The sequence below is a fragment of the Melanerpes formicivorus genome, unplaced genomic scaffold (genome assembly GCF_026170545.1).
Source record: "Melanerpes formicivorus ecotype bairdi unplaced genomic scaffold, bMelFor1.0.p_v2 SCAF_4, whole genome shotgun sequence".
Lineage (NCBI taxonomy): Eukaryota > Metazoa > Chordata > Aves > Piciformes > Picidae > Melanerpes > Melanerpes formicivorus.
In genome coordinates, this window is record NW_027142356.1 from 8,231,400 (window position 1) to 8,257,867 (window position 26,468).

Below are 26,468 nucleotides of genomic sequence, written 5' to 3' on the forward strand. Positions count from 1 at the left end.
GGAAAAACCATGTGCCTGCCAGTTTATAGTAATCTTTAACGTGGATTTACTTGCAGCTGAGCACAAGAATACATGTATAGCACAAGTGCTCACAGAAAAAGGACAGGGAGCCAAAGGTATACCACGGTATGTGACCAGCAACAGATCAAAGGCAACATTCACATTCTAAATAAAGAAGACAAAACCAGGATGACTAAAAAGCTTAACTTTCTTGCACATGGTTTTGCTCCAGCAAATGCTGGAACGTAACTCACTGGATCTCAAGACAGGTATTTTGGGATGACAAGTGCAAGCAAGCCTTCTCCCCTTTTCTGACACCTTTCCATCTAGATACAAACACTGAACGGCACAGTGAAACACTCTCCCATCCCTGGGTTCAGATTTAGCACCTCAGCTGGTGACAGCAACACTAGAGTTCTCAGCAAAGACCATCTTGGACTTCCAGCCTGATGCAAGTAGAGAATCAAACCCAAAAAAAGCACCAAGCAGTGCCAGTTATACTTCTCAATGAGGAAGATTTTTATGCTTCTAAACTGGAAGATTGTCTATGGCAAATATTTGATTAGGAGGATTCAGAAGGGTGTCCCAGAGAACAACTTTGACTTTCATTCCTGAGTTAGCTCAGGAAATGTTGCCACTTTACCTGTTTCTTGGACCAGCTGGAAGACAGGAGAAGTTGTGACCCCATAGGGCTTTTCAAAGTTTGCATTTAGTGTTCTCTCAATATCAACTACATAGGATTATTGTTAGCAGTTTAGGCAATCCCTTTAGTCATTGTGCTTGGAGTGTATAAACAGGGCTCCAAGACACTGAAACTGCTCCCTAATATTAAACCCCACAACTCCACAGTGTATACCAACTCACAAAGAAACTAGGCACCTTTATTGCATGGTTGTAGAGGTGCCACTAACCTGTGAGCAGCTCAGTCACCCTGCTGTCATGTGCCACTGGTTCTATACTGCTTATAAAAAGATATTTTAATTGGCTGAACTCCATTGCCAAGGGCTGAATGCTAAACCTGAGCAGTGTTTAATTGCCCATAAGGTCCATCAGGCAGTTTTATGGGGTGCTAGGAGCCCCTGGCAATCTGGCAGCTCAGCTGTGTATTAGCAAGCAGCCTGGCACACTCACTGGGAAACTCACTGTGAGCCACTCTGCCAACTTCAATTTGTTTGCCAAATTCAATTTGTTTGCCAAATAAAGATATGTGACTGGTCTTGAAAAAACTATTTCATTAATATGAAAAACAGAGAAAGTAGAGAGTGCATCAAGGGATGCCTTGACTACCATATGGTCTCTGATCAGCTTACATAGGCAGCTAGACAGCTAGACAAAACATTTTTAAGGGCTCAAACATGGCTTAGCCACAGAGCTCTAGACCACAGGCCTCTCACCCAGACTCTTTGTAACACTGTTCCTCATCTTCCATTCAGCTATCCCCTCCCAGGACACCACCTAGTCGGCAGAGTGTGTTTAGCATCAGGGCAAACACACAAGCAGTGACTAAGCCCGAGGCTGCCTGGGACTGTGTGTTCTCTCAAGTTTTTTGTCAGAGGTATGAGCTGTGCTACTAAAGGCAGTGCACAAATTCAAACTTACATGTTCCCTGGTGAAAGTAAGGAGGAGATTTTCCATCCTTGACATGCAAGTCTGCTTCCTTCTTAATGAGGGACCTTCAGCAGAAGAGACCCCTTCAGGTACACCCTCTGCACTAACTGCTCCGACCAAACTACTCTGCGGCGAGGTCCCAGCATGGAGACCGAAACTGCACAGCAAATATATCCTCAGCACAGGGCAAAGAGATCTGAACTAGGACTCCTCGAGAGGGAACTGTGGGTGAAACTACAGCAAGCACAGACAGGGAGTGCAAGCAATCCTGCAACTGCACTTACCAGTATGGGACTGCAAAACTGGACCCATTTCTGGCCCCAAAATGCTCCAACCCACATTTGGACTGACGAGTTTTGTGACGGCCAGCCTGCCTGGGACAGCCTGGGAACACAGCATCTCCAAAACACTCAAGGCTGCCAGCACTGACTACAAGGTAATATTGCAGCATGCAAAATTACCTTTTTGGGTCAAACCTGGAAGAGTTGGTAGTGCATAAGACCCTTGATGGGAAGGTCGTGAGTTCAAGCCTGCAGTGGGCAGTAGTGTCCTCCCTACTCTAGTCATGAGGTCTGTGGTGACAGGTTGGACTCGATGATCTTTGAGGTCTCTTCCAACCTTAGTGATACTGAAAATAATACAGGAGGGGGACTTTCAAGCTTCACTGTAAAAAACATCTTTGGAGTGATGGCTGCATCCCAACGCTCAACATGGACGACCCCTGCTTCACATCTCAGTGAGAGGGCAACAGCTCCCTTAGGGGGTATGCACAGACTGCAGAAATGAATGCTCTGCCCCTTGATGACTGCAGTTTTGGGAAGATGAACAATTTGCACCTGTAAGGGAACTGTACAGAGCTGCTACAGAACAGGCACAGGCTGCTCCAGTGGTCTCGGGCATTGCCCATCAGCCTTTCAGCAGAGAAGTGAGACTGGCCAGGAGCTCCCCAAACATTTTCAAGGGTAGGAACTTCCTCTGGGGTGCACCTCTCCACACCCCTGTTCATACTGTTGTAAGCAAGCTGAGTAAACTCACTCAGTATGGCAGATATGAGAAGTGGGCTGGATGGTGTATCTTGTGGCAGGTGAACTCTATTTACTGAAGCTTACTGGGAAATGCTACTGCTGCATGCTGTCCTCTTGATACACAGGCACAGGTCAACCAGCCTAACCTGCAATAGCAGATAGTTAAAAGCAGCAGCACAGTTAAAAGCCTCCGTTACCCAGCATTACTGCATGGAGGAAGCTTACAAACTAGTTTAATTTGTCTACAACTTCCAGAAACCCAGACCTCGGTCCTTTTGTCACTGCCACAGTCAAGCTGAAGCTGTTTTGGACCCAGCTCCCACTGGCTTCTGTGGCACAAGAGCAGGTGCTTCATTAATACCACAAACCCCACCTTGCTTCTGATTAAAATTAATGCCCTCAGCTGCTCAGACATCTGACTTCTGAACAGGGCATCTAGAAGGCTGCTGTGCAGAAAGCAGAGAAAACTAACTAACAAAAGTTACAAAGCAGCTTGGGCAGCCACGAGACAGGCAAGCAGATGAGATACTGATAAAATCACCATGCTCCCTGAGCTGTTTATATGTGATTTATCTCAGTTGCCAGTTAATTTTTAACAGGCAGCTCTCCTGTGCCTTGCCAAACGGTTGGCAGACTCACTGCAGAACCACCGCACGCGCCGCAGTAACAAACACCCAGGCAGCGCTTTGAAGCAGATGTAGTAAATGGAGGTCTTATCTCAGGTAGGAACTGGTGCTTAAAATCCTGCTTCTCCTGAACCTGAAAAAGAACAAACTTCTTGTACCCACATCAAAGAACTGAAAAACATTCATCCTTTCTTCACCATGTTGTGCTTTGTGCTACATGTTTTCTCTCCCTACCTGGGTACAAGATGCCATTCCCATCTCCCATGCAGAGTGCTCTGTCCGGTTCCAAAGTGGCTTTTTGACCTAAGCCATGGCTATGAACATTCAAAGGCTTTCACAAAGTGCAACCAGGGCAGCGTCAGGGCACGACAAAGGGAGAGCTCTTGCAGCCTCCCATTTCAGTACATAACAGTTTTGCTACAGAGCTTCCAGTCTTGCCCACCATGACACTCACCTGTCAAAAGCTCTTCAACAGACCTACCAGCAATTTTATAAGCACTGTACTGAAATATTGGCTCTTACCTGCAAAACACAAACCCTTGACCTGCCTCCTCTGGTTCAGTCACTACAAGCCTCTGGGCTGGTAGAGAGGTTGTGCTGCTCACAGTTAGTCCCAGCTTGTAGGCTCTCCTCCCTGGGCAATGTGCAAAGGCAATGCCCACTGCTCAGCTTCAGCAACTGCAGCCAATGGCACTCCTGTACCATGGGATCCAGTGCCAAGCCAACACCACTCTGGATGGGCCCTAGATGTGCCATTTTCTCCCAGTGGTGGCTGAACTCTAAGGTGGAATAAACCAGCACAGGCACAGCCTGTGTTAACAGAGGTGTCCTGACCCACACACACGTGCTGGCTTGCTCAGGTGTCTCTGCAAGGCATGACAGCAGTCAGCCATGGGCAACAGTTTACCACAGTGGGGTTTTTAACTCCTGCCACTACTGCCCCTGTCTTCAGTTAGGGCTGCATTGAGCCCCTGGTGTGAACAGATGCAAACCAAATCTCTACAAACTAAACTGGAAAAGGCCTCATTTGTTCCTGAGCCTTTATGGTTGGGCAATCCCCAAAGAACAATCACCTGAATTTACACAGCTCGCCAACCCTGCACCAGCCACCCCAGGGTGTGAAGACAGCCCCAGAAGCAGGTAAGGTACCAACAGCAGGAGAGGAGGCACTGGTCCTGCTTCTAAATCTTTGGTTAAGCAGCAAGTGGCTAAAGAGTGTGAATTTAGCACAGGAGTATTTCTTGATCTGGTCCATGGTGAGGGGGATTGTGCTCTGGAGCTGGATGCACTCACTGCAGCACACCACATGGGCCTACAGCTCCCCAGCCTCTGCACAGGCTGTTTCCTCTCCCATCCTGCCTTTTCCTTCTCCTCACACAGCTCTCCAAAGTTTCCCAACTGCACTTTTTCTCTTACCCTTCTGTTTGTTCCCAGACCCCAGCCTTTTTTCTCTCCATCTCTCAGCTCTGTGTTGCTGCTCTGGCCTTAAGCTTTTGATGAAAACCAGCTATCAAAGCCTTCATCCTCACCTGCAGACTTGTAGGTTTAGTCTCCACCATTTACCAGGAAGATTCACGCTCGGTATGAAGCACTACACCTGGCAGTGTTTGCCAGATCCTGCCCAAACAGTAACAAAGCTTCTTTGCCTCAGGACTTGCTGAACCCAAAGACTGTTTCATTCTGGCACAAGAGGCCAGTTTACTCCTTGAGATAAAGATTAAGCAAACAGCATTTTTCTTTTTTTACCTTTAGGAACTAAGAAGCCAGAGCTTTTTCCTGAAGCCACAGTCACACCCCTTGGGCCTGCAACACTGAGCTATTTTTAAAATATCAATTCCTGTGGTATTTTTCCTAATAGCCATAAAGCAGTGAGGCATTCTGGCAGACACACATTGCTATTATTACTCCATCTATGCCTTGTGACTATGACCTTCCAAATTCAGAAAGATTAGCCAGCTGTCAAAAAAAAACCCCAACAACTATGGAACTCTTCTCTTTGTAACCCTCACTCTATCTCTTGTTTTCCCTGGGCAGCAGCTCAGACCTGGCAAGGAACCACCATTTAGTTCCTTCTCTAAGGCTCCATCACATCTTGGACATGTCCAAGGTCTGAGTATTACAACTTGGACCCTTCACATGCTAAAAAAAAAAAGAAAGAAAAACTTGTATCTCTTGCCAATGTTTTGACAAGCAAAAGTAGTGAACCAAAACCCAAGCGAGGTTGCCCACCCATGTAATAACAACACTTTCCATACCTGAAAAAATACCATCAGTGACTTAAAAATATGGAAGGGCACCTACCAAAGCTACTCCAATAATCACAGTCCCCTTTGTCCCAGGAGATGGCAGGCAAATTGACTTTGTGACTTTGCTGGTAATTCTAATAAAGACATGAAGTCCACAGCAGTGATGATGCTGACCCACATTGTCTTGGGGACCTCTTGTTAAAACAGTGTTCAGGGATGCAGAGCAGTTGGCAGTTCTCTCTCCTCTGTATTTGTTCCCTGGTTTAAAACATTCAGAACATTTTTTTCCTAGATTCTGTAAAGATAAACAAAGATTAAAATTAGGGCACATATCTCCTCCTTCCCTTGATTTCATTGTTTGAACCCTTGTTAAACTTCTCAGTAAGCAAGGTCAGACCCCATCTATTTTCTATTCAAACACACAATTTATTTCTGCTTGCCCATGGTCTGTGCCTGGGGAAAGGACTCCCAAGCAATCAACCTTTCACTCCCAGTTCCTGACCTCATTTCTTTTCTCCCATCCTTTTACATTTTCCAGTCTTCTGGCCATCTCCTAAGGGTGAAATCAGCTTTTCCCCTGCCTGAGCCAAGAGAAGAGGCAGTGGCAACGTGCCCTTATGAAGAAGAAATTGCCTCTTGCCACATTTTCTACCTGCTGGAGCAAGTCTGCAGCCACCTGTCCTCCTTACCCTAACCCACTCTTGCTGCTGCCCTAACACTTGTAAGGCTACAGGATATGAAAAGCTCTGCAGTAACCCCTCATGACCCAGGGCTGCACCTTGCCACACTCCTGCTACTGCAAATGCACCCTGAGCCAAAAGCCTTTTTCAAGTCAAAACCTAACTTGCTCACAAACGACAAGTTCAGCAGCTGGTAACAAGAGATTTTGAGATGTAAAGTTAATGCTCTTTTCCCTCTTCTGATGGCTCCATCTTCAAATTCTGTCCCAGAGAGGTGTTGAAAATAAGGTACAGTGAGATACATGCAGGTCAGAGCTTCACCCATTGGCACAGCCAACCTGGGTCACCTTCCTCCTGGAGATCAGCTGCTGACTTCAGAGACGGCAGGACTAAGCTTAGTGTCACCACTATGCTAAGAAAGTACATCTACAAACTCAGCTGACAGCAAAGTTCTAATAAAGGTTTTCCTTCAAGGGGTGCTGTGATGGTTTTCTCTTAGCTGCTTTTCCAGTCTGTGAATTCCAGCATTGACTCAAAAAAAAAAAAAAAAAATTTGATTTTCATGTACAGCAGAATGACAAAACTTACTGTGCTTCCTCCCCATCAAACTTAGGGACAAAAACAGGTGAAGGGTAGCAGGGCTGTCTAAAGCTGAATGCTAAGAATTGCTGGGTAAGAAAACAGTAACAAACCAACCAAACAAAAAACCACCCAAAATTTATCAGCAACTTCTGTCTGGTTTCAGAAGGGAAAAGGGAAGGACTTCATTCAACAGAAAAAGAGCAAAATCCCAGGTGGACAAAAGTAAGCATTTTTCCCTCCAGTCAATATTGCTTACAATGCCTAATGGAATGAATGCCTAATGGAATGAAGCTGGAGGTGGGGAGATTCAGGCTGGAGGTGAGGAGGAAGTTCTTCACCATGAGAGTGGTGAAGCCCTGGAATGGGTTGTCCAGGGAGGTGGTTGGGGCCCTGACCCTGGAGGTGTTTGCACTCAGGCTGGATGAGGCTCTGGCCAGCCTGATCTAGTGTGGGGTGTCCCTGCCCATGGCAGGGGGGTTGGAACTAGATGATCCTTGTGGTCCCTTCCAACCCTGACTGATACTATGATACTGTGATACTATAATTCCAGTGGTTTATCTAAATCTCTAGACTCTTTATTCAATCTTCCAGATATTGGAAACAAAAAAAAAGTCAGCTTTCACTCCCCTCTGATCAAGCTGCATTAAAGTGCAACAGATGACAAGCCAAATATGCTTTTAGCAGACAGCTAATTCCAATACTGCACTTTTTTTTTATATAGGAAGAACAGCAGATATATTAAAAATATCTCTCTCTCTATGTATTAAAATATAAATACACCTATTTATGCTTTCAAGCAAGACACATAAGAGTTGAGAAGTGCTGCCAAGGCTGGCCAGTGGTGGGAAAGCAGGCCCTTTCAAATCCTTTCCCAGGCCCTGCTGGGCAGCAGACACTACCTAAGAAGGAACAACCTCCCTAGTGCCAGTTTTTCCCCATGTCACAGGTGTGAATCTTCTGCAGTTTGTCAGGCTTTTGTTTTTGTAACAAAAGCCTTCACTCTCCTGACATTTTAAAAGGGTTCAAAAAAAACAGAACATCAGCTTGTTAAAAGTGCTACGTGGAGTGTGCAACACACCCACCCCACTCTAACCCCAAGTCACAGAATCACAGTTTGTACAGTCAAACAGCTCATCCTGCCCTGGGTGACCCCTCTTCACAGCAGGCATACAGACTCTACCTCTGTGTATGCCCACACTGTGCCTGGCACACAGAGGCCCTGAGGTGAGACACACACCTCCAGGTGGTATCTGATGTGAACAGATGCAGGAGAGCTCATGCTGCAGTACTTTATTAAAATAGAATAAACTTTATTAGAATAAACCAAACCAGGTTGGAAGAGACCTTCAAGATCATCGTGTCCAACCCATCAACCAATCCAACCCACCCAAACAGCTAACCCATGGCAGCAAGCACCCCATCAAGTCTCCTGAACACCTTCAATGACGGCGACTCCACCACCTCCCCGGGCAGCCCATTCCATAGCGCAATCACTCTTTCTGTATAGAACTTCTTCCTAACATCCAACCTGAACCTCCCCTGGCGCAGCCTGAGACTGTGTCCTCTTGTTCTGGTACTGGGTGCCTGGGAGAAGAGACCATCATCAGCCTGTCTACAACCTCCCTTCAGGTAGTTGTAGAGAGTGATAAGGTCACCCCTGAGTCTCCTCTTCTCCAGGCTAAGCAACCCCAGCTCCCTCAGCCTCTCCTCATAGGGCTTGTGTTCCAAACCCCTCACCAACTTTGTTGCTCTTCTCTGGACTTGTTCCAGCAAGTCAACATCCTTCCTAAACTGAGGGGCCCAGAACTGGACACAGTACTCGAGGTGTGGCCTAACCAGTGCTGAGTACAGGGGCAGAATGACCTCGCTGCTCCTGCTGGCCACACTGTTCTTGATGCAGGCCAGGATGCCATTGGCCCTCTTGGCTGCCTGGGCACACTGCAGGCTCATGTTCATCCTACCATCAACCAGCACCCCCAGGTCCCTCTCTGCCTGGCTGCTCTCCAGCCACTCTGACCCCAGCCTGTAGCACTGCATGGGGTTGTTGTGGCCAATGTGCAGAACCCGGCACTTGGATGTGTTCAATCTCATGCCGTTGGATTCTGCCCATCTGTCCAGCCTGTCGAGGTCTCTCTGCAGAGCCTCTCTACCCTCCAGCAGATCAACTCTTGCCCCCAGCTTGGTGTTGTCAGCAAATTTACTGATGATGGACTCAATGCCCTCACCCAGATCATCAATAAAGATGTTAAAGAGCACAGGGCCCAGCACTGATCCTTGGGGCACACCACTAGTGACTGGCTGCCAGCTGGATGTGGCACCATTCATCACCACTCTCTGGGCTCGGCCATCCAGCCAGTTCCTAACCCATCGCAGTGTGCTCCCGTCCAAGCCATGGGCTGACAGCTTGGCCAGCAGTTTGCTATGGGGGACGGTGTCAAAGGCCGTGCTGAGGTCCAGGTAGACTACATCAACAGGCCTCCCCACATCCACCAGGTGGGTCACCTGATCATAGAAGGAGATCAGGTTGGTCAGGCAGGACCTGCCCTTCCTAAATCCATGCTGGCTAGGCCTGATCCCTTGGCCATCCTGTAAGTGTTGTGTTATTGCACTCAGGATGACCTGTTCCATGATCTTGCCTGGCACTGAGGTCAGGCTGACAGGCCTGTAATTCCCTGGCTCATCCAACCAGCCCTTCTTGTGGATGGGCACCACGTTGGCCAGCTTCCAGTCCTCTGGGACCTCGCCAGTGAGCCAGGACTGCTGGAAAATTATGGAGAGTGGCTTGGCCAGCTCATCTGCCAGCTCTCTCAGCACCCTAGGATGAATCCCATCTGGTCCCATGGACTTGTGGGGATCCAAGCTGCTAAGGAGAGTTCCAACCACCGCCTCATGGAACATAGGGAAACTGTGCAGCTCCCTGGCTCCTTCTGCTAGCTCTGCAGGCCAGCTGTCAGGAAGACGTTCTGCCCTTCTAGTAAAAATTGAGGCAAAGAAGGTGTTAAGTATCTCTGCCTTTTCCTTATCCTTGGTTACAATGTTCCCCTCCGTATCCACCAAGGAGTGGAGGTTTTCCTTCCCCTTCCTCTTACTATTAATGTATTTATAGAAGGACTTTTTGTTGTCCTTCACAGTAGAGGCCAGTTTAAGCTCCAAGTGTGCTTTTGCCTCCCTAATTCTCTTCCTACAAGACCTAGCAACATCCTTAAACATTCTGTGGGTTGCCTCCCCTCTCTTCCAAAGGTGATACACCCTCTTTTTTTCCCTCAGTTCCATTAAAAGTTCATGAACCATCCAGGCTGGCCGTCTGCCCCGGCGGCTCATCTTCTGGTACATTGGCACAGCCTGTCCCTGAGCCTTCAACAATTCTTCATTGAAGTAGGTCCAGCTCTCCTGGACCCCTTTGTTTTTAAGGGCTTTATCCCAAGGAACCCTCTGAATTAGTTCCTTGAGTAACCCAAAGTCTGCCCTCTGGCAGTCCAGAGTGGAGGTCTTCTTGCTGCCCCTCTTGGCTTGACCAAAAACCGAGAATTCAATTATCTCGTGGTCACTGGACCCCAAACACCCTCCGACCACCACATCACCCACCAGTCCTTCCCTGTTGGTGAAGAGGAGGTCAAGCATAGCCTTGCCCCTGGTAGGCTCTCGCAGCACCTGGGATAAGAAGCTGTCCTCCATGCATTCTAAGAACCTTCTAGACTGTCTCCTCTCTGCTGTGTTGAGTTCCCAGCAGATATCAGGCAAGTTGAAGTTGCCCATGAGAACAAGGTCCGGAGATCTTGAGACAGCCCTAAGCTGCCTATAGAATGCTTCGTCAACATCTTCCTCCTGGTTGGGTGGTCTATAACAGACTCCAACCAGGGTGTCTGCCCTGCTGGTCTTCCCTCTAATTCTTATCCACAAGCATTCAACCCGATCGTCCCTAGTCTCCATCTCAATGGCATCTAGTGCCTTCCTGATGTAAAGGGCCACCCCTCCACCCCCTCTTCCTCGCCTGTCTCTCCTGAAGAGCTTGTAACCATCAATTGCAGCGCTCCAGTCGTGTGAGTTGTCCCACCACGTCTCTGTGATGGCAACTATATCATAATTTTCCTGCTGCATCAAGGCTTCCAGCTCCTCCTGTTTGTTACCCATGCTTCGTGCATTAGTGTACATGCACTTCAGCTGGGCTGCTGGTTTCACCTCCGACTCTAGCTTGTCGCCCCCAGACTCTTGTCTGAGAGGACTATTTTCAGCCCCTTCCCCCTTCGAAACTAGTTTAAAGCCCTGTCGATGAGACCTGCCAATTCCCTACCCAGGATCTTTTTATCTTTGGGGGACAGTCCATTCTCATATACAGTGATCTTTCTCCTTCTCTGGGACAGATGTACTCTATCTGTTGCCAGCTGGCCTGGTGCAGTGGAAAGTTTCCCAATATCAAAAAACCCAAAATTCTTTTGACTGCACCAGCCTCTAAGCCACTTGTTAACTATAGCTGCTGACCTGTTCCTTACTGTATTCCCTCCTGCAGTTAAGGGTATTGATGAAAAAATTATTTGTGCCCCTGACCCCTCAACCAGGTCTCCCAGGGCCCTGAAGTCATCTTTGATAGCCCTGGGAGTTCTGGTTGCAACATCATCATTCCCTAACTGCATAACTAGTAAGGGGTAGTAGTCAGAGGGCTGTACCAGTTTAGGCAGCCTACTGGTAACATCATTAACTTGGGCTCCTGGCAGACAACAGAGTTCCCTATGAGTTCTCCTGACCTTCAGCAAAAATTCTTGCTTCAACTAATTTGAAACTCTCCCATTAGGAGAGTATCCAAAACATCTTTGTACAGTTCTAGTTGTGTCTAATTCACTTGGCCAAACTTCAGCCCTGCAGGTGTTTTGATCTTCCCTGGTTAACCAAGCTCTTTGGTCTCTGCTGGTTTTGATGCTGCCCTCAGGACTCCTTTGACACATAGAAATCTCCTACTTCAGACAGCTACAGAGCACCAGACAGCTACAGAGCACCAGACAGCACGGCAACTGCAGGCAGAAGACATTCCCACAGCTGACACTGCTAAGACCAGCACAATGCCCAGACAGGGCTCAGCAGTGGAGCACTGGAGCCCCTGCCGAGCTCCCTCTTGCTATTGCTAGACTGTTGGTGAAACTGCAGTAAGATGTGGTGTCTGCACTGTGCTGCAGCATGGCCACACTTTACCACCCAAACCATTCCCAAAGTAAGTTCATAGCTGTCTGCCTGCTTTGTTCATGGCACAGACAATACCCCACTAAAACCTGCTTCTAGGGCAACTTTAAATATCAGAGGGCTTAAATGTACCCAACACTGGCTGCCAAGCCAGTCCTAGCTCCCCTTTCAGGCCATGACCAACTATTTCCCATGGCTTGGGGGGATCGGAGGCAGGGACTGCTACAGAGAGAATTAAAAATGATGAAGAAACAAAGGACAAATAACAACATCCAATCAATGCAGGTAAACTGCCACCAAAACCAGTATTCTGGCTCATCAGTGGGAAAATTCCATGCCCCAAAATTTCCCTAACTCTGAGCAGTCACATGGTAGCATCTATTTTAAAACATGATGTGAACCATGTCACCAATCTTACTGCACAAAATGACAGAAGGTTACAGACTGTGCAGTGAGCAAGCAGGCACTGAGGCTTCCTGCATGACAGTTCTGCCAAATTTTGACACCATGCCAAAGCCTGACAGCAGCCCTGGATGACTGCCTCTTAGCCATGCCTCCAGGCTGCTGTTCCTACCACACAACTCACTGCTGTCCAGCTGTTAGCATCAGCACACTCTGAATGCCAAACACAAGTGATGCCACAAAGTGGTGTGAGAAAAGTCATTGGTCTTTGAGACTACAAAACATTGAAAGAACTGATGGAGAACATCCTGTGCTGCTGTAATGGCAAAGCCAATAGTGTCCAAGTAAGTGATGTTATACTGTGCCATAGTAACCCATGAGAGATCTTACACTAGATGCTGCACAAACAGGGAGATGTCTCTTCAGGGGAATGACATCTATTATGTCATTTGCTTAAACAAAACCCCAGGAACAGTCTATGCATCTCCTCCTCAGGATATTTTCCAGCTGAACAGATTCTTTCCAGAGATAGAATGTTCTATAATGAGTGGCTTAATCATTGCAATCCCCTCCTGACAGTGGTACAGTGCAATCACCCAGAAGAAACTTGCCTCAGATGAATTCATCAGAGCCTACTGGCAGCACTTAGGTCATTGCTGTCTTCATTGGGCATTATAAAATTGTCTCCAGACTGCAAGAGTTTCATTTCAGGTCCTGCCAAAGCTAATCATAGAGCAGTTTGGGTTGGAAAGGACTTCCAAAGGTCATCTAGTCCACTGGGAGTGAGCAGGCACATCCAATATGCAGGATAAATACTCTTCTCACTCAGGGCCTAATGGGACCTCTCTTATGCACCTCAAGTTTGCTATGTAATGCCCAGGGAAACATGACAATCAACATCATGTATGCTACATTTTGTCAGGCTTCAGAATGCAAGATGGATTTTACTGGTTTTACTCTTTTCCAATACTGAAGTGATCCTCTGCAAATCTAAGACATTGATTTACAACACTAGGAAAAAGAAAACAGTATTTCTTACAGGGATTGCCATGAACAAGAGCTGTCACACCAATCTCCATGAAAAGTGAAGTGCCAGCAACTGGGGGGGGGAGGAGAGCAACACCTCCCTCCACCCCTAACCAGAAAAAGATCAATTTAAATTATTTTCTCCCTTAGAACACCCTGCCCAAGCATCACTTTTTCCACCCTTAAGAATGGATTTATCTTCAATAACAACATTATCAGTAATTTTTGTTATCACTTTGCCAGTGTGTGACAGTTTTAGGCATCACACAGCGAAACTCTTGGCCACTTAGAATAGTTAATCTTTTCTCCAAAGGAATCCATACATTTGCCATAGTTTCCATAGTGGTTGGCCTGAAATTAATATGTGCCCTGATAAACTGCAATGGCATTTTGATGAAATGAAGCTACTGTACATCTAAATGGCAAAAAGCTGAAATGTCCTTCTGGACCAGATGATCTTTTGAGGTCCCTTCCAGTCCCTAACATTCTGTGATTCAGAGTTCTCCATACTCCTCTCAACATCCTGGTTACTCAACTAAGTTCACAGTGAAAGAGCAGCCATTCATAGAAACAATCTGTTAAGACCAGTGGAGAAAATTCATACCTGAGGACACAGTGCAACACATGCATGAAAAGATGATGTGAGTTTATCTTGGTTGGACTCTTCCTGTAGAGTTTGTGTCAATCTGCAGAGTTTCACTGTCAGTACAGCTACTGCTGTCTGCACTACCAAGCTAAACCAGACTAATTAAGTGTAGTTACCTCTGAGTCCTGCCCTCAATGTGTCCAACAAACCTCCAGACAGTTAAGGAAAAACATGCCCATTTCCATTTTCAGTAACAGTACATGCTATTGAGACTTGTCAGAATGCTGACATCTAAACATGCTTCAGCAGCTTCTGAGTTTTTGACTGCTTCACTCTATTTCCCGAATGCATTATGCTTGCAATTTCCCCCCTCTGAATCACACAGCTCATCTGTGTCAAAATAAATTTATCATCTATTAATTTCCATTCTTCTGCTCAGACAGTTATTGCACACCTCCAGCAGACAAGGGCAATGCAATGGCAGGGATCAGGCTGCTAATCTAGCATCACAGGGGAGGTTACAGCATTCCCCCCCCTCTGTAGGGTGTGCACTTGGCACTCTTCTGACTGGAAGTGTCTGGCAAAATAGAAACTAGGTATCTGTTTTCAGTTTTGAGAGAGCTTCTCCCTGAGTTTGTGGACATGAGTGTCCACTTTACTTTTCAGTTTGAAGAGAGATGCACTTATTCTGTTGCACCTGATGAAGGCTTTTCCTCAAAAAAACCTTTCACAGGAAGTTAAACCCCACACAAAAACCCATTTCATAAATGATGAAAAGCTGTCACCTTGTAGAAGTCCCTTTTCAAAAGAAAATAACACAACAGAAAAGAAGCCTCTTTTAAAGGAGCAAGAGAGAATTCTTCAAGGAAACCACATCCACAGGTCTGACATCATCATCATCATAATACTGATAATAATAATACTAAAAAAACATGTTGGAAGAGACCTTCAAGATCATCGCGTCCAACCCATCAACCAATCCCACCCACCTAATCAACTAACCCATGGCACCAAGCACCCCATCAAGTCTCCTCCTGAACACCCCCAATGATGGTGACTCCACCACCTCCCTGGGCAGCCCATTCCAATGGGCAATCACTCTCTCTGTATAGAACTTCCTCCTAACATCCAACCCAAACCTCCCCTGGTGCAGCCTGAGACTGTGTCCTCTTGTTCTGGTGCTGGCTGCCTGGGAGAAGAGACCATCATCCGCCTGTCTACAACCTCCCTTCAGGTAGTTGTAGAGAGCAGTAAGGTCACCCCTGAGTCTCCCCCTCTCCAGGCTAAGCAACCTCAGCTCCCTCAGTCTCTCCTCATAGGGCTTGTGTTCCAAACCCCTCACCAACTTTGTTGCCCTTCCCTGGACTCGTTCCAGCAAGTCAACATCCTTCTAAAACTGATGGGCCCAGAACTGGACACAGTACTCAAGGTGCAGCCTACATAGCAGTGGTGCAGCAGCTGGCTGGAGCTCCACTTCTTGACCATGTTCATCGAAAATATGAAGAAATGAATCAAGATATTTTCTAGCATGGAGTAGCTCGCTGTCTCACAGGAATGCTCCCCATTTTATCAAAATCACTGCATCCTGTCTCTCAGCCAAACTGAACTCTGTTTTGCCTTAACTGTAACTCTGCTTGTTACAATCAGAGTGGGTGTATTTTTCCACAAGAAAGTTCTGGCACAACTGGAAAGGAAATATAGTTATATTTTGCTTCCAGCCCAGTGCCTGATTAAGGCAAAAGCTGAATAAATTAATTGTTTTCATGTCTGGGAAATCGGGTGGTCAGCACCATCTCTCTCCCACCCAAACATCACTTGACACTGCTGCCACTTGCCTGCAGCAAGCATGGCTGCTTGCTGAATGCTGCTCTGTCAGCACAGCACTGCAGTCTCTCATTCAGAAGAAGTTAATGTAATTAAGAATATTTTAAAACAGACAAAAGGCAACTCAAAAGCCTGTCAGTCATCTTACACAGTTTCCCAGCCCCTGTCCTTTGACCATACGAACGCATCACAGACATGCAAATGATACAACATGCAAGCCATCAGTCCTCTTGATTGTACAATGCCTGTAGCTCCCAGTAACAAATTCTCCTCCTCATGCTTTTACTTAGCTGAGGGACAGCATCTTCTCATCTCTAAACTGCCTTTAAAGGTGGTTGCTTTTTGCAAGTAACTTCCAATATTCTCAGATTACCAAAACACTGTCCAAGAGACTTCAGAAACAGGGTCTAATGCTTCTGCTGCTAGATACACACATGGGATCTAACGTTGTGACCACTGCAATGGCAGCTACTGAGTTTATATAGTCAAAGTTTACTTCTGGATCCCCATACAAACCACAGGATGATTTAATTTCCAGTAGGCCATTTCTCTGTTTAAGAGCCATGATACTGATGCAGTACTAAGGTAGACAGTGCTCACAGCTTTCATGTGCTGCAGATATTGTGTACAGGTTTATAACAGAAAAAAGAATTCACTGAAAGCTTTTCAAATATTGGTATTAAATACCATTAAATGGTAATGTATTACTAATTTGAACTACAATAGCATCCAGAAAAGCAATACCAGCTGGACCTCACATAAGCATGGAGGAAAACACATCTGTCTTCTAAACAGCATATGCTCTGAAGAGTCAGTCAAACCAGGCACGCACGGGAAGGAGAACAAAGCTCTAATAAAGTTAATTGAGCAGTCTCAGCTCAGTGGCACAGGCAGGAATAAACTTACACTCTCCCCAGTTTTGTATCCATGTGTTCATGTTGTCTCACTGGTGGTTAAAAGAAATGGCAGTGAAGCATACCACCCTCCAGCTCAGCACAGCTTGAGAAATAGGATCTTCACAGCTCACACAAACAGCACTTCATAGCATGTGAAGAAACTTCAACAACACTCTTTAAGGCCTAGGCTCTCATAGATTCATGCTTAGATAGCTCAACAAAAATCATGGTATTGAGTGACAAACTATTGTATCATCTCCCTGACTTGCACTGGAATACAGTCCTTGAAATGCGTTCAGGAAATGTCATAGTTACATGCACTCAGAAGTTGCAAAAATAACAATCCAAGGAAACAAATAAAAGAAGATAACAATAGCAGAAGTCACTGCAGGAGCAGCAGTGTAGCAGAACAATGACAGAAACTCAAGTCCTAACAAGGTACAGAAGTCATGCAGAACAAGCAGACTATCAGTGCAGTCAAGAGCACAAAAGACTGACTAGTAAGCACGTACTCAAGTGTCCTCCTGTAGTTCAGTATGGAAGTTTCTGGCCAAAACAATCAGCTTCAGCATCTCACCTCAGTGTTCCTTCAGGGGCAGATCAGATTCAAGTAGTTTCTATTTTAATTGAGAGGTTTTTCACTCGCCATGAATTCTAGTAAGAGAGACGTGGAATGAGACAAAACTAGGAAAAAAAACCCAAACCAAACAGTCTGAATTGCTTCTTCATTTCACTTTTCTCCTTCTAGCTCCAAATCTACACTACTCTTGACAGACACATTTGCACACATGAGACAGTGACCAGATTGGTTCTCAGATAAAAATGCATAATAATCTTCACTGAGTAGAGCTATCAGACTTCCTCCACTGTTTTGAGTTACTCTTGCAGGTGTAATCACATTTTTTGCAGCTACTTACTATCAAGCTTGCTGCATTGTCAGAAGAGTCCCTGTGCTCAATTTTAATTGTAAAGAAATCATCAGGTCTGATCACAGGCTGAGTGAGAGCAACAGTTAAGACCCTCAGAGATGGCAAAAGGAAAGAGAGCAGAGACAGTAACCGACACAAAACAGAATCTGTGCCATAAAGGAGAACTGGAGACTTGCATCCACAAGCTTTCTGGTCAGCTCCCTGCCTTTCATCTGAATGCACTGCTACTGGAAGATACTGAACTCCTGCTCAATAGCTGTACGCAAATCTCATAGACAGTAAGGGAAACAGCCAGATGTGAACTGGCTAAACACAAAAACCTCAGGCATGACACAACAACACAATGCTGCCACCGGCCATACATCTGGTAAACAACTGAAAGAGACAATGCTTGCAAAAAGGTAGGCAATGAAATTGAAAGAGAGAACCTGCTGTGTTACAGCAATTGAACTGCTTGCTCCTCAGGATATCCATATGTCAAGCTGGTGTTACAGCACACTTGCCACTTTTCCACAAGACACAGGTGTGTACCTGATGATCTTTTCTTTCCCATTTAATGTTCTACATGCCACACTGTCCCAGAACCGAGCTGTTGGCTTACTCAATGAGAAGTGCACCTCATGCACGTGTGACTGTGCCCGAGACTGTGATCACAAAGAGGCCAGATCTACCTGGGGGTCTCCGCAAAACAAACACCAGCTTCAGCACAGGTAGTAAACATGGGAATACTTCTTAAGCAAATAATCACACTAGTGCAATACTGGGAGAATGAATGCATTCCAGACTTGCACTCAGTTGAGAGTTTCTGGGTAACAAATTTGTTCAGCAACACTTGACATTAATCCCTTCGTTCTCTATACATACTAAGTTGCTCCAATCTATTTTCTGCAGTTAAGACTACAGGGACTTGTCTGTTACATGCAACTACTCTGAATACTGAAGAAAGAACACAATTCTACATTTGTTTTTAATGGTAAACCCCCCTTTCTGCACTGACAGTACATTCTGAATGCCCACACAAACTATTTATTTGACTTCACGGGTCTCCCAAGTTTCCCATAACTCTTCTTTTCCCTCTGAATGGGTCTGAAGTTCAAACTCATGCAGTAATACCTTACTGTAGCTTCCACCTGTACTGGCAATATTCTCCAGCCCTGCTTATATCTCAAGAGGCCCACTTGGACACTGAAGACTCTGGATCTTTTGGATTAAGCCACAGTAAAATATTCCTTTTAAATAATCATAATTTTGTATAATACATCTTTAGAGAAAGCATTAATTTATTTTGCTATCTCTAATTTTCCCAGACAATAACTTTGCAGTTAAGGTGATCCCCACAGCCAACATTATAAATCATCATACCTTAATAAGGCAGCCTGCAAGCATGAAGAGCTTCCCACACACACTAATCAAAACAGAAATGCTGTTGTATACAGCACACACACAAATTCCAGCCTTCAGCAAAAACAGATATTGCCACATGCCAATCTGTCAGCATCACCCAGGCTCTCCCCATTCACAGTTCTGGTGTCAGCAACCTGGGAATTATTCATATTAACCAAGCTAACCACAACCCTAGTGACTAGACAATCTAGTTTGATAGACTTGCCCCTTTAGGAAAACCCTTCCCTAAAGTCCTGTACTTATCTGTGAAAATCAAGGCTTTTACTAAGACTGCACAGGATTTTGCCAGGTGTATCTGTGCAGTGTGTGCAGAGATGCCCACTTGAGCACCAGATTTGTTCATTTGCCTTGGAGGAGGGAGGAACTATTCCACCACAATAGCAGCTTGGGGATTCCTTTCAGGAAGCATCAATAGCCCCTGGTGGCTCTCCCATTCATGTGCTGCATTGAAAACAATTTCATTAGAGAGGCAGGACCACTGAGAAATATTTAAAATTGAAAGGAAAAAGACATCTATTACACTCAGTACCTCTGTCTTCTGCATACTCATTTGTTTGTTTTCACTCTCATGACCTTTCCAGACTTTTAATCACCTTGATGAAAACAACGCCATTTCAACTTCCTTAATATTTCACTTTCAAAAGCTACAACAAAAAATGGCCCAAGTACTGTCTTATAAATATTCCAAAATGTGCTGGGATGATTGCTACTGCTTGACTGCAAACAAGAACAACCTTGTACTGGATGTATGAGAAATCTACAGTTTCCCAGTCTCTGTGGTTATCATGAGAAAACTCAACCGATCAACCAAAAATCCCTCCCAAAACCCACAGCCCAGCCACTTGAATAGATGGTAGAAGTATAAAAGAAAGGGAAAGAAAAAACACTTCTGAAATGCATTAAGTGCATTCTTACAGTATGATTCTTCAGGCATTTATTTTAGTTTTAAAGAGTTGTGTATGACCAAAGGTTATCAGTATCACTTACGGTAAGACTTGCCTGCTACTTCTGTGAAGCTCACGCTCAGCTAGACTGGAGGTGGGGGAGGATGATTACTAACTGTTTTCACAGGCAGGCTTTCAACATCAGCCAAAAAGTAATCAGCAATTACAAACTGTATTGTGTGATGAAGACCATGCTGTGCACATGTGGAGCATTCTTGGCTACACATCATCTCCTCACCAAGAATCAATGAGATAACTTTTCTCCTTGGAGGATATGCCAGTGCTGAATCCCTGAGTAAGGGCTATCTTTGCACAAGCAGTACCACCCATCCAGCAGGCCCCTGAAACAAAATATTACCTAATTATAGGCTGCAACTCCACAACTACAGCCAAGGAAGGCTCCTCCTCTCTCACAGTAACTGCTCACAAGTGGAATGTATTACTTGAACATGAGCAGCTCCTGGAGCTGTGTGCACACTCTCAAGGCTGTTTACATCCCTTCAACACATTTTTGGTGGGTGGTCTTTCTCTCTTTCATTTTTTTCTACCTCCTCCTCTTTCCTTTAAAGTACCATTGTTATTATTATTATTATTATGACTGCTGTTCTTTAGCCTGATTAAGGCTTTCTGTAATTTTAATTTTGATTTAATACAACAAAACAACAACACAGCAGAGAACCCTCAGGTCTTTGAGTGGATTTAGGAAAAGCCTGATGTTTTGATCAGCCTTGCCAATTGTTTCTAGCCTGATCAGAATAAAGTATTTAAAGTATTTAAGCTTACACCTAACCCAAAGCTAGGTATCACAACATTATCTTCACTGACAGTGCCTCTGATCATCTGTGCAAGTATTTCACTGATTCAATAAAACAGTGCAGCTGCTAATACTTCAGCTTCCTAAGGTTTCTTATGAAGAAGCATGCTCCTAAAAATGAAATCTGCATCAGGGCCAGCAGAGACTTCAAGAGGATTTTGTAGTCAGCTTAAGATTTCATGGGGAAAACATGCTGAAAGCAATTATTTGTTGTTTTTTTTTTTTTTTTTTTTAATCAACTAAAAGAAACCAGTAAGGATAAACCTTGGCAGTGAATGCCCCATTTAGGCTTGTTCTGGTGCACAGGCAGAATGGGTGGTCTGCAGAACAGGTTAACAATTAACACCAGAGGGGTGGCTCTGCCAGTATTTCCCACTGAACCACTTACCAGACTATGTAAACCCAGATCCTCATGGGGACAATTTTTCCAAGCTCAAGACCACATTTTTAATTGTTTAGCAGTGAATATGGAGGTCAGACTTCCAGGAACTTGAGTCCTATTTAGACACTTAACAAAGGGTTCAGATTGTTCTGAAGTCCTTTGTGTAACTAACTCAAGACCTCTGAAAAGTGGCTGCCTTACAAGAAGCAGTTTCTCTTGCAGGAAATAACCTTTACTCACCTTGGTTCATACCTAGTAGCACAGACAGAAGTCTGATCTGTTTCTGCACAAAAGTGCAAGAACCCAATGCTGTAAGAGTCTATCGAGCTGTTATATGCATGAACAGGTAAGGCTCTGCAAGAGGGTAACACAACATTTGAACAAGTGGACAGGGAAGATTTTCCTAACCCTTAATGTAGCAGAACAAGGGACTAAACATGCAATTATGCTCACCAACAGGCTGGGGCAAGCATTCAGTCCTTATTGTCTGCTCCCTACCTCAGTAATGACAGCTGGCTATGCAAAAATTTACAGTGCACCTCAAGCAAATATGGGCTTAAGCCTAGCTCTGTGTAAGAGCCTGGGAACCATTACTTTCTGATTCTTGGGCCAGTCTCCTTGACTCAACTTTCAGCTGTGAATTTATACAGAGAATAAAACATACCTTGAACTTCCTCACATTGAGACAGAACTTCCAGTCCCTCCTGCCATCATTCTATAATTCTAATTCTATGCTCAGCTCCACATTCGAATTGGTGACCCATCACTGCTTGCTACAGGTGACAACCACCCTCAAAAACTGTGGAACATATAACGCGTTAGGGGCTTCTCCAGCATAATTTTGTTGTTTCAATACATGCTTCCAGTGCGAAGAAAAATACCCAAACCTGAAAACACCAAAACAAATCTGAGAAATTGTTGGGCACATTATTCTGTAATGAAACTATTAAATGTTTTATTGCTTCAACTACAGTAGTAGCTGAAGATCACAGAATGAAATCAGGGTCTTGTGCTAGTGGCAAAGGATCAAGGAGGGTACACCTTAGCAGTCTTATTTGTAGAGAAGAGCTCCTTAGCACTCTATCTCATCCCCCCATGGTGGTTTTGCAGCTATCTTTCTAGGCTTCTGAGTGAAGTTAACATTAGTCCTGAAAAGTTCAGAAACTCTTACCTCTTACAGCCTGTTTAACAAGGGACTTAAGCTGCAGTTCCTGCATTTATTCTGGGTTCAGGCCCCTCAGCTCCTTATAAACTCTTAAAACAAATTTGTTAAAGGGCTGCAATCTAAAGGACTAATACCTCTTCCCACTTTCTCAGACTAACTTCACCTCATTTTTAAGGACTTCCTTCTGCACTTGGACATACACACATCTGTGCAGGTAAGGCTTAAAAATTAGGACTATTCAGGCTGCACACCTATTTGTATTTGCAAGAGACCTAAAGGTAAAAATCTTTTAGAGCTCTTTAATCAGCAAAATTTCCATCTGCCAAAACAGTAAAATCCTATTTTGTAACATGGCATCTCGGTGAGCAGTCTGCCACAGCAGTATTTATTCAACCTTAAGAACTTCAAATTGTTAGCAAGTTTGCTGAGCATCTGAGGTCTGTCCTACAGCAAGCTTGAGAGTATTCATCCAGATCTGGATTCTCATGGAGAGGCATCAAGGAGATGAGACAAAGTGAGAAGAAGCTTGAATAAAATGGAAAGTGAAGGAAGGCTGAGGTTCTTGTTTTCTTTTGGCATTCACCAGATGACCACCAGAAACACAGGATGCCTTTAGGTTGGATATAATAAATTTCTAGTACCCATATGTTTAGCTTACTTGCTACTCTGATGGTTTACTGCACAATTCTAATGTGCAGCACATGTAGTTGGGCTGCTTGCCTTTTTACAGTGACTGTTTTCTTTCTCACTACTTAAAAAAAGGCAAACCAAACAATAAAAAAGGCAAGGAAAAAATAACCCCACATAAAATAAAAGCAGCCACCTTGTCTTTGCCACAATGGGAGGTGACACTTCATGCCACTGTCTCAGGAAATGATAATCCTAGAGCAGCCCATGTCCAAGAGGGATGCTGCTGCTCCCATAATGAGCAGTGACCAAGCAGCAGTAGTCTGAAGCACAGCCCTAGGTGTCAGTCACCCTACCTTGTCAGGAAAGAGTAATTAGAGAATAACTCCTGCTGCCTTCAACTCCCTCCTGCCACCCCTACTGGTCCCCATCCATCATCACGAAGACTTCTCTTTATAAGAGGGCTGTCTTTCCAAGGGAGACACTGGGAAGAATTTTCCACTTCTCCCTTCCTCCCCCTCTGCACAGCAGCAACCCCATTTCATTACAAGCCCAAGATCCTAACATCAGTGGCTTCAAGCATCTGCTGATAAGGAAGAAGCAGTTTTCACTACCAGAAGACACGACGACTGCACTAAAAAACTCTTCCAAGAAGGAAAACCCATCACGTTTCTGACAGGAAAGGTGAGCAAAAGGTAAAGGCCTGTGAAAAGCTGAATGCTATCCTGGAGGGAGTGAGAGCCTGCAAAATACACTGTAAAAGCACTATCAGGCAGGATGAAAGGCAACAAAGAAATCTGAGCAAATACTGGTTTACCTGCAGGACACGAAGAAGAAACACAGGGTAAATATACACTTGCACATATAGTACCAAGAGGACTTAAGAATACTTGGAACAACTGAGCTCAGATATATTGCAATAGCACTAGGTCCTAACCCTGCCCATTTTGCTGGTCTTTCCTTCGAAAGTGACTGGAAAATTTCTCTCTGCATGAAATGGCAAAAGGATTTATCTGTTCCAGTAAAACCCTCAGATTCACGTCTATGCACTACGTGTCTATACAAATACTGCAAAGAAGGAATGTTCCTTACTCCAGTTCCTTTCAGCTATTCTACTAAGGTTCAGAGGACCCTCCAAAATGAGCTGGAAGTTTTAAACAGCACTGTCAGTAAAGAAAGCTGTCTGGTAACTATATTGTTATAGTTCTGCATGTATTATATATAGCACATAGTTATATGCTAAAATAAACCATTTGATTCTTCCAGGTACATATTGTAAATGGGGCAGATTTCTAGACATGGGGTAAGAGTGTCTCAGTAGCTGAAAAGCTGCCCTTAGAGAGCTCTGAACTGCTTCTACACTGAATCACAGAATCATTTGGGTTGGAAAAGACCCTCAGGATCACCAAGTCCAACCCATAACCCTACTCTACAATGTTCACCCCTAAACCATATCCCCAAGCACCACATACAAACCACCTTTAAACACATCCAGGGTTGGTGACTCAATCACCTCCCTGGGCAGCATATTCCAGTGCCTGACCACTCTTGCCATGAAAAATGACCACTGTTGCCATGAAATGAGAACATAATACTCAAGACACTAAGTCCTTTGCTTGAAGGCATCATCCTACATCTGATGCCACCTTTTACTTGGAGGCTGGAGAAACAACATTGCTTGAATCTTTACTTGAAGCAAAGATTTGAAATCATAGATAACAGCTCATTCAAATTTCAAAGGGTTTGAGAAAATTTGTACTTACAGTAGCTACTGAACTGGGTCAAATGAAGTCAGCTGACATTATGGCAAAAAAGGCAACCCTAAGCATTATGTGCTCACTAAAATTAAATTTCTGAAACTCCAGCTCTGCACAATACTTTAAAAGTAATAATTAGAATTGTAGAGCAGAAGATGCACTGTGCTACTCCTGTGCTCACTGGTGCCAGATCTATACACTAACCTCCCAAACAAGATAAAGTTCTCTCCAGGCAAAAAAAACGTAGTACAGCTCTGACTTGTTTTGAGTCATCCTCCTGTGAGAGTGCCAAGTGAAAAGATTTAAGGCTAAAAACCTGTCTTTCAACAGCTGTTAGAACATGTCAGGAATACTCAGAAGATGAGTGTATTCAATTTGTGTAAGAACTCTGACAGTCTGAAACTATGGGAAACTGAGTAACAGCAGGGTATCACATGCTAATTTACCCCAAACAATGACTATTAGCAAAGGCTAAATATCACATTTCCAAGATTCTCATCTAGATTTATCTCTGTTAACAAAAATGACTTGGTTGTTACAGAGCTCTTTTAATACTGATCTGAAGTGGGGAAAGGGTGCATGGGATAGGAATAGAGAGATCCATCCAAAAAGCTTGACAGTTCCTAGGTATTTTAGTAGATCATATAAATGAGATTATATCCCCCTGCTATCCCTCCATGCAGGCCTCAGTGTCTATATTCCCCTACTGAGAAGCTGTGAGAAAACTGCTAGAAAAAAGAAATTGGTGTCTTACTGCTGCTTGTTTAATGCCTTATCAAGCCATAGCAGGACAAGAGAGTACCATGCAAACTGATCTCTTCTACACCTAGCTTCTGTGCACACAACAAACTCACGTGAATTGCAAAAAGAGAAAAAAAACACCCCTGAAAATCAAAAATAAAAATACTTCCTTACTATGCCCAAACACTGCTTTGTGAGCAAGGCTGTGATGTTATTTCTGGTATTCTAGGGTTGTAAAGGTTGGTGTTTGGTTAGTCTTACAGAAGCTATCAATCCTGATCAACATTAAAGGAAAGTCTAGTTACTGCAGTCAATGAAAATAAATCATATTTCATTATGGCCTAACTACACAAGAGTGTTTGTTAAATACTATGAACATGACTGCTGAAGGTAGCTAACCCAAACTGAGTTTTTTAATAAAAAGCTTTGTAATACAAGGCCCTTTTCACCACTAACACTGTATTTTTTCTGTTAATTTTTTGTGGGAACGCCCAAATGCACTCAGGAACAGTATTTACTAGTGAAAGGATTGTTTACAAAATTGGTGACTGAGAACTCATGTTGTCATCTACCTTTGGCTTTCCAAGGAAATATCTTGTTCCTAGCTAAAGTGTTTAGGTTTTAGTGTCTGCATTGTCCTCACACTCACACTTTTTAAGTGGTCACAGTACTCACTATATTTCTTCTGTCAACACTGAGTGAAATTAAGAAGTGTTATTAGCTTCATTTTAGCAAAGAGAACTGTGCCACTCTGATTATACAAGACATATCAAAAGTTTGTAGCAAGGCAGGTTAAAAACAGCCTGATAACTCAAGATACTGCCATAATTACTGGATCTCTTAAAAAACCCACAAGACCTGTTCTGTAGTCACAGGACTTTGGCTCCTCCGGCCAGCTCTGCTGACAGGAGCTGATACCATCAGATGGTATGACTCTAAAATGATGTAATGCCAAATAGCCCCAGACAGACAAATGTAATAGTGTTTCAGTTAGGCAGTATTAATTAAACAATAAACTACAACATTTCTCTG